Below are 12,448 nucleotides of genomic sequence, written 5' to 3'. Positions count from 1 at the left end.
ATTCACTAAAAAAAAAAAAAAACAATAATATGTTTAAATAATGCCTATAGTACAAACATGGTGTTTTTTTTTTATCCACAGGAATTAATTCAAGTTTAAAAGGGATGCTCCGATATGTTTAATTTATTGACAATAATTCGTAATGGAATTCAATTGTAATTAACAAATTACAACATGTATTGAAAACACTTTAGAGAAAGAAATAAAGAAGTCTAGGTGTTACCAGGGCTCATGGCTTCTCATTGGCTGGTTTAAGTGTAAAATGTAATGATTTAGGCAATTTATTAATTTTAAGCATATTGTTAGAACAAACTTCCTCGAGTAACTGTGTGGTAACCTGAGGTCCATCACAGGAACGTGCGGGTTAATGAAAACCGAGATAATGCTGCGGACTCACGGATCAGAGGTCTTAGGTTTGAACCCACTTACATAAGTACGTCTCTGTTTTTTTGTGTTCGTTGGTAATCAGCATTACACAAAAAAGTTCGTTTGTGACGTTGACAACTGGTTTCTGTTAGATTTGTTTGTTTAAGAGCGAGTTCCTGTCGTCGGCGTCGTTTTAATGTTATTATGTAAAGCACGTTTAATAGTAATGCTTGAAATAAATTTTATTCTGATAAAATTTCTAAATAGCGTAGAGCCAATCTACCATTAAAAAAAAAACATTTTAAACTTTAATATAACAATGTGGAGATAACTTGCAAAATATGTAAAACATGTTAATAATTTTAAAAAAAAGAACTGAAACATATTTCATTAAAAAAAAAAGTTTAATTGAATGAAAATATATTTAAAGATAATAACTCATTTTTAATAAATTTTGTAGGTTATCAGTCCACTTTTATACCCATTGATTATAACAAATTTAAATAACCTTAATTTTTCATATTATTCCTAAAGTACACACAAAGTAAAAATATTTTTTTTATCCACAGAAATTAATTCAGTTCTGAAAGAGTTAACTAAAAAATCTTATCTCCTGAATTTACACAGAGCAACCCTTGATTTATAATGTCAATTTTGAAATCTCCCCATGGAAATAAATACAGCCATTGGCTACAAACATTTGAACATAATCAAACCATTGTTGAAAAATCATTTCGTTTAATAGTATAATAAAATGTAATTTTTAAAAAAATACGTGTTTGAAATACTAACTTTGTGGTTATTCATTATATATTGTAATTTGTATCTTTATATCAATAAATAAAAAAAGATATATTAAAAACAAATTAAAAAAACACTTTATTTTTTATGAAAAATGTTATTTCCAGTGTAACTAATAATTTAATCCATTAAAAAACGAATATTATTGAACACTTAAATCACTATAATATTTGTCGCAGGAGGTAAAATTAGCAGTTCACAATGAATTCCTGGTGCCCAGCCTTATGTACGGGTGCGCCGTATGGAATTGGAATAACAAGGATGAAAGTGGGCTGATTACTGTCGAAACGCGATCTCTCTGGCAAATGTGTGGTAAAACTATGCAAGATAGGTGCGCAAATGTCGAGATCTGTACGTTAGTTATGTAAAACTGAGATAGGCATTACCGCCAAAATCAAAAAAAGAGTTCTGTGTTGTATTGGCCTTTTATTGCGAACAGACAGCGAAAGAATGGCTAAAAGAATCTACGATGTAAATGTAGATAGATGCAGAAGTTGAGGACGACCGAATATGACATGGCATGACCAAATCTAACAAATACCTGATGATGGACATGTCAAAATTCGGAATAATCCGCGCGTGTGCACGGGAATATATTATATGAGAGATCTGTATGAAAATACTAGTGAGATGGCGTTTTATCCTCTCTGGCTACCCTTAAGATGAATCAGGGTAATTTTTTGTTAGTTTTGGGTGATATTCCTTTTATTAAGCCAATTTTTTTTAATCTCATTTAAATCGTGTAATATTTACGTTGGTTTTTTATCATTTAATTGATGATTAAATCGGTAAGTGGGTTAACTCAATATTGTACGACAACTCGAAATATGTTTGAAGACTGCCTCCTTAACACTTTTGCACCGAATGTCCCCGGGCTTTAAGCGGTGATCACTAAAGTACAAAACCCCAAGGGGTGTGGAGCAGCCAAGGAGAAAATGTGCTAAGAGGGAAATTCGTCCAAGTAGCTGTAAGCTGACGCGTGTCATTGTGTTTTCCGTAAGACGAAATGTATCGGAAAATGTATTTTCCTTAAGTCGATTGCGATTTTGCATGTTAAGAATACGAATCCTCTCTTGGCATTGTAAAATGACGATTTCGCAGAGAAAATTCGCGATCCCTGCTTTTCGTGTTAAACAATGCGCGAGGTGAATTACAAATATGTGAGCTTATTTGAAACGATTTTTTCGTTTTTTTATTTGAAAATGTTTTTTTTAAATCCCTAAGATTTATTGTATTAACTTTACCCTTAAATACTATGTATGTATCAAAATGGCTCATACATAACTTATTTTTACAAACCATGATGTCAATCTAGAAGATATCAGTCTTTCATTTTTTGTATTCTTAGTTAATGTTGAAACGTCATACGGGGTAAATGTATTGCGAATGTTGTTTTTATGGTTTTTGTAATAATTCAATATTTGTGTGTACTGATAGATTCAAAACTTACGTGTTATGAAAAAGACTGAAAAAAAATACAATTCTGGGAAGAATTAGAAGATTTTTTGGTAAGAACTCATGCATAATTATTTACAACACAATTAATTAACCACGTATTATTTATATCAAACCAAGAAAATTTAAACAAACTTACCATATTACAAAATTGAGTCTTAAGAATTATTTTGAAAAAATAAAACCTGTACACAAGTGTAAATTCGAAGTTAAATGAATTAAAAGTACTATTATACACGGTTTTTCAGGGCCAGACCGCAAAACTTCAGAGTTTCTAAATCATTTTCTTGAAAACTTCTCATGGTAAGCTTTAAAAAAAAATCATAATAAAATTTTTCCAAAAAGTCATTTTATTATTTTTATTTTTTTGTGATCTTAAAATGAAGTTAATTTTTAATTTCTCGAACTAGCATCCCTTCCGCAAGCCCCTTCCTTTCCACGCCAAAACAATTGCGATAAACACGTATTTGACCTATGAAACGATACGCAGCAGACACGGACAAGGGAAGCGGCTGGGTAGGAGAGGAGTAGGGGTTTGTGGGGGGAGTGCTTGTTCAAGAAATTGAGGATTTATTTAATTTTGAGATTACAATTTTTTTTTCGTTTTTAAAATAGCAATGTTCCTCTGAAGTTTCACGGTCTGGCCCTGGAAAATCCTGTATAAGCAAAGAATATTTTATAATACGATGATATTTGTGTGTAACATAATTAATTCTAAAAAAAATCATGGAATTTTAGAAAAAGAGTTTGTCTTTTTGAAATATATAGGCAGTAAAAAAATATTATGGAATGGGAAAAAAACATTTATGAATAAAAAAAAATCAAAATTCAAACTGCAGGTTAAAAAATACGCGTTTAACAACATATAAATGAAATATGTGTACATTTTTATTAAAAGAACACACATAAGAATATATTTATATTTGCCCTACGGCAAGATTAAAACAAATTAAAATGATAATAATCATGTTTATGATTAAATTTGGCTCAAATACATAGAATCCACGTACAAAACAGTCTGGGTCGTTTTGCTCATATGAGTATGAACATTGTTTTTTTTGAGATTGTGACCAGGTGGATTTATAAATAAATATTACCAGCACCTCAGGGAGTTGAATCCTGTTCTTGTCTACGAAAATTTGGACAAACTCAAAATATTGTTGAAAAACATATTTATTGAAAAAAAAACAGTTATGTTGCATTGAATTGCGCTATGCACATAGAGATGGTGCATTTTTTGTATGAAGAGGTAGCTCATTCCAAAGTCTAGCAACTCAAACAGAAAACGAATAGTTGAAAAATGATGTGTTATGACGAGGAATGGAGAGTGTTGAAAAGAGTTATTGTGTTCAATAACTATTTTTATTTCAGAATTTTAAATTAAAATAACGAACTGTGGATTTAATCAGCATTATGATACGATCATGCTAGATATTTATATTTCTACTATACACGCTCAATGAACTACGCAGACCCATGCATAGTTAAGACGTTATACAATATTAGTTGAGGGTTAACCAAAATAATTTAACTTATTAAATTCATTTAATAAATTAGGTATGAAATTTTTCCATATTCTGAGTTTCACAAAATGTTTGTAGGTACGAGTATTTTGTGACTTACATTGAAGCCCGAGAACGGACGCAGCAGCCTCCAATAACGAGCATCCTAAAGGCGCGGCGGTGGACCTGGCTTGGACCTCAACATGGAGAGTCTTAACCCATGCTTCCTCTACTTCATACACGCGTGCTCCCGCCGACCAGTGCCTCGATTATGAACGTTATCTTCATCTGTATATATCGAGACGGTATACTTAACTTCTGTACTATCTGTATCTTACCTGGGTATGTTCTACTTACTTGTCATATCGACATCATATGATCGAAACAAGCCAATGGAATGACCGCAAACAATTATTCCGCGTTTTTTACGTCATTAGCATTTAAAATAGTTCTCATCTATATTTTAAATCGACTTCTGTAATAAAAAGTGCTCACTCCAAAGCGATTATAAACTCCAATAAATTCCAATTTAAGCAAAAAATGATCGCTTGAATATGAATTTTGTATGACTTTTGGAAATCAGCAAGACGGTACGCTTAACGATCGTCTGTATGTATCTACCAATCGACTACAAAGCCGGCTCCTATAACGTCTCGAAACATACACTCGGAACAATAGTAAAACAGATGGAAAAAATAAAATAAGTAAATTATTTTTTTAGAGTGGTGTTTTATAGAGTGGTAACGCATATAATCTGTGTCTGACGCCTAGATACTCTTATTTGTTTATAGGAGAGAACCTTGCGATATTATTTTTACATCTAGGCGTTCGTTTTCTTAAAATGACAGTTATGTTGGAATTTAGTTCTACTTCAAAACTTACTTATTTCTCTCTCATATTTTTAATAGGCTTTTAAGAAAAAAAGTGCCAACCTCAAAACGATTAAAAGTTTGAATAAATCATAATTAGAGGATAAATTGGTCGGTAAAACAAAATTTTTGACACTTTTAATGCGTAGATAAACGTATTGAGGGGTTCTAGACCCGTCGGTATAAACCGATGTACTTACATCAAAACTTGGTATCGGTGGTGTACGTTTATAGTCGGTCGGGAGACTTTTATCTTCAACTATGACGTCATACTGAAGCTATGTCATTTTAGAGCGTAGACATGTGTACCATGACGTACGCTTCCCCTTGATTCATATCGATGTACCTACCCAAAACTTGAAGGGGGGGGGGGGTCTGTAGTATATCTATATAATCGCTAGAGGGAATTTATCTTCAACTAATCCGTCAAGGTGTAGGTATGACGTCTTTATCTTCCTATCATAATCGAGGCCCTGGAAGGCTATCGATGATGATATTTCGGCTTTATTCCATGAAACTAAGAGACGCGGACTGACGTGGTTAGAGACGAAGGTGCTAGCAAGCAATTAAATCTACTCAAGGCGTGTGGTGATGTCCACATGCTCCACTTGTGTGGAGCAGGTGTAGAAAATAACACGACGAAATGTTGGTAGACAAGGCTGGATTCCATTTCTCAGGAAGTTACGAAGATTTAAATTTATTAGATTTAAAAATATTTTTTCGTAGATTTTCTAGAGTTTCTAAATTTTTTTGTAAAAAATACCGACACGCAAATTTCATTACATTTTCAATTATAAATAAATTCGTATTTTAATATGCGAGTAAGCTTATCCATCCGAGTGATTTATTGATTTGGCTACATTATAAAAAGCTCGGTTAAAAAACCAAAAATACTTTTCCTCTGAACGAGTTTTAGTACAGAGCGGATAAAACGTCTCTTGCCAGATAGCGGATGGACGCTCTATTACAAATATCGCGTTTCGCTGGTTCGTGAAATTTGGCGTTGCTATACGTTATCTTCATTTATTTTATTTTACCACCGAATCTCAATACAAATTAATGCAATAACCTTCCTAGCACTGGGCCTCTTCCAACCTTAATTTTCAAACATCTCTCTCGCCGCAGACTTTATCAGATCCTATAGTTATATTGGCACTTTTCGGTTTCTAGATTATTAATTCATACACAGTGCATTATAATGATTTTTTGATAGCTTACATAAATTGTTGGCGATTGCGCTGGAAATATCAAATCACATGAACATTTAATGACAGTTCAGTTGTTATTGGGCCGGAGAAAAAAATATTGTACCCACAGTATCATAATTATTACATTCCCACTAGGACTCAGTAGGTAGCAATAAATTAAACACGTAAATGTGCAATACACATATACATAGTACATGTGGCGCAACCAGTTACTTCTAAACAAAAATTATGAATCTGCAACAGTAATAATGTTTTTACGTACCTACTTACTATTTCAAAATGTGTGTACGCTTTGAAAATTCATAACACGAAAATTCTTTTTCATATAAATGTTTGATTCTATCATAAGGACAAACTGACAGTTTAAGGTCAATCAATCGATTTTGACATTTCAATTTATATTGAAAAGAGTTTGTTTAAATTCAAACCTTACATTAAATAAAAGCAAACAACCTTGTTAAGTGTATAAAGTCAATAAGTTAGTATTAAATTTTACCCCGGTTTGTTTATTGAGAAATTCAAAACGTGATTGTCATTATTAATATTATTATTATTAGTATTGGTGGAAAAACAAATTCCCACGAATATGCGGGGAGAAAATTAGCGGGGGGCAAAGCCCTGGGGCTTCTACGATATTATTATGCGGAGTGGACTGAATTTAACTTTAATGAAAAAAATTGAATATCCTCGATATGCGGTATACAGTGTCAATCGGTCACAACCCCAACAAATGAGATGGATTAGGAACGGACGCCACTACTTTTATCTTCGTTCTTTATGAAATTACTGTGCTCAGACTGGTCACTTGCAGGCGACACTTACACTAAGACAGGTCCCCAATCTGGAGCTTAACACTGATGGTTCGTGGAAACAAAGTTTATGATGCGGCACACGTTTAACAAAATAAACGAGTGATAAACGTACTTTGTCTCAATGTGGCGGATGATCAAAGAATACTAAGGTTGGGAGTGAACAGTGGTTGTGGGTACACAGGATGTAGAAGTTGTGACAATACTTGAACAATGCATACACACATAATTTGCAACCAAGTATAAACAACTTGTAAAGGGCTATTTTCGTTATATAATTCCTCAAAAGCGCTTTGCAGAAGTGATTCTATAAGGTATTTCATTTAACCCTAGTAGTACCAGAGTCAAAAATATTTTTTTGTGGCATTTGTAAGTTTTATTTTTTTTTTCAAATGTATTTACAATTTTTTTTTAAGCATGCCAAGTTGTCAAAAAAACGTTTACTTCAGGAATAACATTGGGGCTCAGAGGTACAGAGTACAAAAGACATATACTCGTATAATTGCTTTATATATTCATTAAATAATAAAAATGCTAAAAAACATTGTAAATTTTTTAATTATAAAATAATTAAGAAACAATATCTTTAAAACACAAACGTCAGAACAAGTGTGAGCTACCAACATAAAAATGAAATTGCTTTGTAAAGAATATATCTTTCGCTAAGTGCATGCAAAAAATGGGGCAAATTGGTTTAAAAAATAACGAGATATTATTATTTTTCTCCTTATACCTGAGTAGTGACGCTGGTACTAAGAGGGTTAATTTGACTTAAATTTACGTTAAACTTTGCTGTAAACAACGAACAAACAACCATCAAACCATTAGGGGGTAGGCCAAGAGGATAGAATCCTACTCTAGTCAGCCTTCAAACATAGACCTTGCTTTCTCCACATTCATACATATTTTCAGGCTCACACGATAATTGTTCCGACTTTTTGAATGTGAGTCATGTACTTTCAAAACCCGCTATCTTCCTATGGCCATCATAGGTTTATGAAATAAACGACTCTTCAAGTATTTGTCGAATTTGGTCTTCAAATGTTGGAAGTTTTTAGGAAAAAAACCTGCTTAATCACCAACATAGAACCGGTGGATTTTTAGTCTTGTAACTGATGGAGTCCAGAGCACAGAACTTTTATGATGTATGACACGTGCACAGGTGTCGAGATCCGTGAACTATGTTAGGCTGAGACATGCATAATTGGCAGAATCAAGAAAGGAGTGCAGCGTTGGTTTGGACATGTAGAGCGAGTAGACAGCAAAAGAACGGCTAAAAAAATCAGCGATGCAAATGTTGATGAATGCAGAAAATGAAGAAGACATGACATGATCAAGTCCATCAAATACTTGAAGATGGACATTTTGAGAGAAAGAAACGAAAGCGTGCGTGCATGAGAAGACGTATGAAGGTAGTAGAAGCTAAGTCTATATGCAAAAACAGAGTGATGTGGTGTTCTATTCCCTACGGGGAAACGACGTGAAGGTTTGTTTGTTTTGTAGTTGATTTTTTGATACCGAGGCCGTTGAACAAGCTTTTTGCCAAGGACTCTGCCATTTTGGAGAAAAAAAGCAAATGATTGAAGGACTTCTTTATCAAAAATCAACGCTTCAAAGTATATAAATGTGTTCTGCTGTTCATTCCTCCAGTTAATTGTATTTTGTGTTTTTAAATTCGTCAACACCATCACCACCAAACCCTTATCCACTCCAGATGGTGCATAAGGCACAGCTTGGGTAAATCACATGCGGTGTATCTAGATCACGTGTCACATGAAGGTAAAGTGATCAGTTTTATGTTTCAGGAACTAGTCCAAGAAGAGTGAAATATTATAGTGTCAAATCACTTTTTAAACAAATATTTTATGTTGGCGCTTCCAGGAATCGAACCCAGAACTCCTAGCATGGCTGGCAAACGAGCCAGCAACTACGCTTTGAGGCAGACTTTTCTCTACTCGATTTCTTGATTCAGAATTTTTACCTGAGAGTAGGCATCGAGTCATAAGCAATCGCCAAGGATTCTGGTTCTATTGCGCACACAGAACTGTATTATTTAATCTCCTGGACATAAATTAGTAGTAATAATATTTTTTTGGTTTGATTTAAAAATGTAACATGATTTTTTTTCGATAAACTTTTATTAATTATTAGTTAAATACGATCTAGATTACAAAATTTGTTTTTTAAATGTATTATTTTGTAAAAAAAAACTACTTCTTTTGAAAATGTATGTTCTTAGATGATCATAAATAAATTAATCAAATAAAATTATTCTTTCCTCAAAGCCTTGTAGCTAGTATTTTTCAATTCATATTTCGAGAAATATTTTGGCCGCACAATAAAAGCTGTCCTTATCAAATATCTAAATGATATTATCGCCGTGTGAATTTATAAACCCTTTAGTGTCGCGCAAAGTTAAACGGTTAGCTATGCCTGCGGGGTCTACACAAAGGTAATGTAGCTAATAAAGTTTATCAAGCGGCGGCAGTCACACGCATGCTTAAAAATGTAAAAAAAAGTATGAAAACTTGAAATTTACGGGCTATAAAAATCTCAACGCTAGCACATGCATGCGACCGATTTAGAGGTGGCTTTTTTCATAACTCGCCATGAAAGGGTTATACCTTTAATATTTTATAAACAAATTTAGTAACAGTATTTTGAAAATACGTAAATTTAATTTATTTTGCTTAAGAATATTGCCGTATTAAACAGACTCCATGAACTCGGCAATAGTTATTCCCATGTTTCGGATCTATTAAACTCTTAAAAGACTGTGGTAAATAATCACTTTGCGCGCGGTGATGTTACGTCGTACACACAAGCAAAAGATGGAATATTCTAAAACTTGAACATTAAAAAAATATGGAGACATAGTGCAATGCTTTCTTATCCATAATTTATATAAATAAACATATAATTGAGCCCTGTCATAGCAAAAAACGAAAATCACAAATTCGCCAATCATAATTCACGCGTGCGTCTCCTATCATTGTCAACAACCGACTGAATTTGTTTCGCACAACACCGGCTAAGGCGGCTACAGAACAGCGTCTCTGTCTTCATTGTTATGTGTTTTATCTTCGTGCTCCCTCTAATACAAATAAATTACTGTATTTGCGGACATGAGTTTTTGGGTAGGAAGGTTAAATATTGTTAGTATTAAAATCCAGCATAGTTATACAAATTTTACTTTCCAAATCTGGTGTGAAAATGTCAATTTGAAGATCATAAAAAATTTACTTCATTATTTAAAATAAAAGAGAGATATATTAAGTCTTGTATTGTATATCGATAAGTGTGATATCACAGCCACATAAAAATTAATGTAGGGTATTGTTCCTATATCGATAAGTGTGACATCACAGCCACATTAAAATTAATATGGGGTATTGTTACTATAGGACAAACCTTTTGAAATTTTTCAAAGATGGTGAATGGTTTACAATCTTAAGTATAATTGTGATATAAAACAGTAACTTTGGGATTTTCTTGTTATATTAAAGATTTTATTTATTATTTAATTTGATTTTTACATTTATTTAAAATTGTTTTAAACTTCTACTGACTGTGTTATATAAGATTTTTTTTTAAATCTTGGGTAAAAAAAATGCAAATTTTTGTTAAATTACGAAATTGAATATGTCAATATTATAAGTTTTGTAAAAGGCAATTTTGCCGGGGTTTGGATTGGGTATTTTAAAGTGTTGTATGGAGTAAAGGATGGACTCTCAAAATTTCCATTATAAATAAAATTGAGGCATTTGAAATGTGATTGTACTGGAGAATGCTGCGTATCTCGTGGACTGATCGAATGTCAAACGAAAAGGAAAATCGGGTTGTGGTCTTGTGGCTAGTGTCTCGGACTCACGGATCGAAGGTCCGTGGTTCCAACTAAATTCCAATTTTTTGATAGTGATTTCTTTACAACTGGTTGGAAATGGCACTTAAAATTAAGTAATTGGGTAAATCATAAAAAACGCAAATGTTTATTTAAAAAAAAAAGGGGTGACCAAATAGAATAGATAAAGAAAGAGGAAAGTTAACCACTGCCGACGAAATTCGGCATACTTTAGTCACATATTTCGTAAAAAATATGCCCTTCTACAACTCCTACTGAAGGATTGATAGAGAAAAAAAAAGAAAAGTGTGAAACGTCTGATAGCATCATGGCTCAGGAATCTTTGGCAGTGGTTTGAAATACCAGATACTGCAATGCTCATCATTTGCGGCATTCGAAGAAGAAGAAGCTTGTTGTGGTTTGAAAAAAGGAGAAATAATAAATAAATAAAATATTTCGGAAATTGCGTATAGTTCGGCAAAACCTCCACCTTTAAACGGTTGTTTATAAAAAAGTTCTGTAATAATTGCAAAAGTTATCACACTCGAAAAAATATATCACGTTTATTTCCATTTTCTATAGAAGTTACGCCATCATATCTGCGTTAAAATAAGTTTATATACACGAAAAAATATGTGTGAACTATGGTAGTTTTTTTTTAGCTAAAATATATTTTTTCCGTATATTTTGTGAGGTTATGCCATAAGGGTTCCAACAAACGTAATTTATTGCTCTTTGTTTGTAAAGAAAGAAGCGTATACGTGACAACCCTGACACTGTTCGATATTTCATTTTTGTGAAAATACGCTACTGATACAAGTAACATTATTTACTAAAGAAACTTTAACATGAATTAAAGTTACAAAAATGTTAATAAGTATGGATGGCCAGTTTGGTTGAAAATGTCTTATTAAGTTTTAAAATAGAATTTGGTATAAATCTAGGATTTTCGCTTGTATTGGCAAATTGGCAAAAAGCTCTTTCACCAGTTGGAGATGTCAAAAAAACGACATTATGCTTCAATATATATTTATTATATGTTGAATAAAATACAGATTTTGGTTATGAAGCGGGAGAGTAATGTCAGAAATCTACTGACTACTGATCTTTAACTCACGTCTTGTAATAAGGATTTTACGGCTATTATCCGTATTTATTTATCTCTCCTCTATTTTCTGACTGTCTGAAATTTGTCATTTGTGCTAGTTTATTTTCGGAATTTTCGCTATTTGTTTTTTACGTATAGGAAACGCATTATTTACCTTCAGCATTGTTCTTAAACGATGGTAGGTCAAGTGACAGTGGGCATTGGTTTCCGGGTGAGTCTCATAAAAATACATATCATTTAGTTCATAATCAGACTTGTTTTTGAAAAAAACAATTCCGTAAAGTCAACAGATGTCGCCTATGACGAAGTATTAAATAATGTAAAAGCACGCCTGTTTTAATTAGATATACTATCCAACTTCTAAAAATTAAGATGTAGAAATCAAACATTTCGTTTTTTATATAACCTTTGCGTTTAACACTTAAATCAGAACCAATCCTTAAGATAATTTTCATGTATAAATATATTGAATTAAAACGAAAAAGGATT

General features: G+C 32.7%; 1 protein-coding gene across 1 annotated transcript in view; it reads right to left on the bottom strand.

Moving 5' to 3' along the window:
- The window catches only part of LOC148274430 (opioid-binding protein/cell adhesion molecule-like), a 143,218-nt gene that overhangs the window by 36,143 nt on the left and 94,627 nt on the right, over window positions 1-12,448 (bottom strand). The window lies entirely within an intron of this gene.

The sequence above is a fragment of the Micrasema longulum genome, unplaced genomic scaffold (assembly GCF_059751315.1).
Source record: "Micrasema longulum isolate JH-2025_06_02 unplaced genomic scaffold, ASM5975131v1 h1tg001650l, whole genome shotgun sequence".
NCBI lineage: Eukaryota > Metazoa > Arthropoda > Insecta > Trichoptera > Brachycentridae > Micrasema > Micrasema longulum.
Note: the sequence above shows the minus strand (reverse complement) of the source record. Positions and strands in the feature narration are given on the sequence as shown.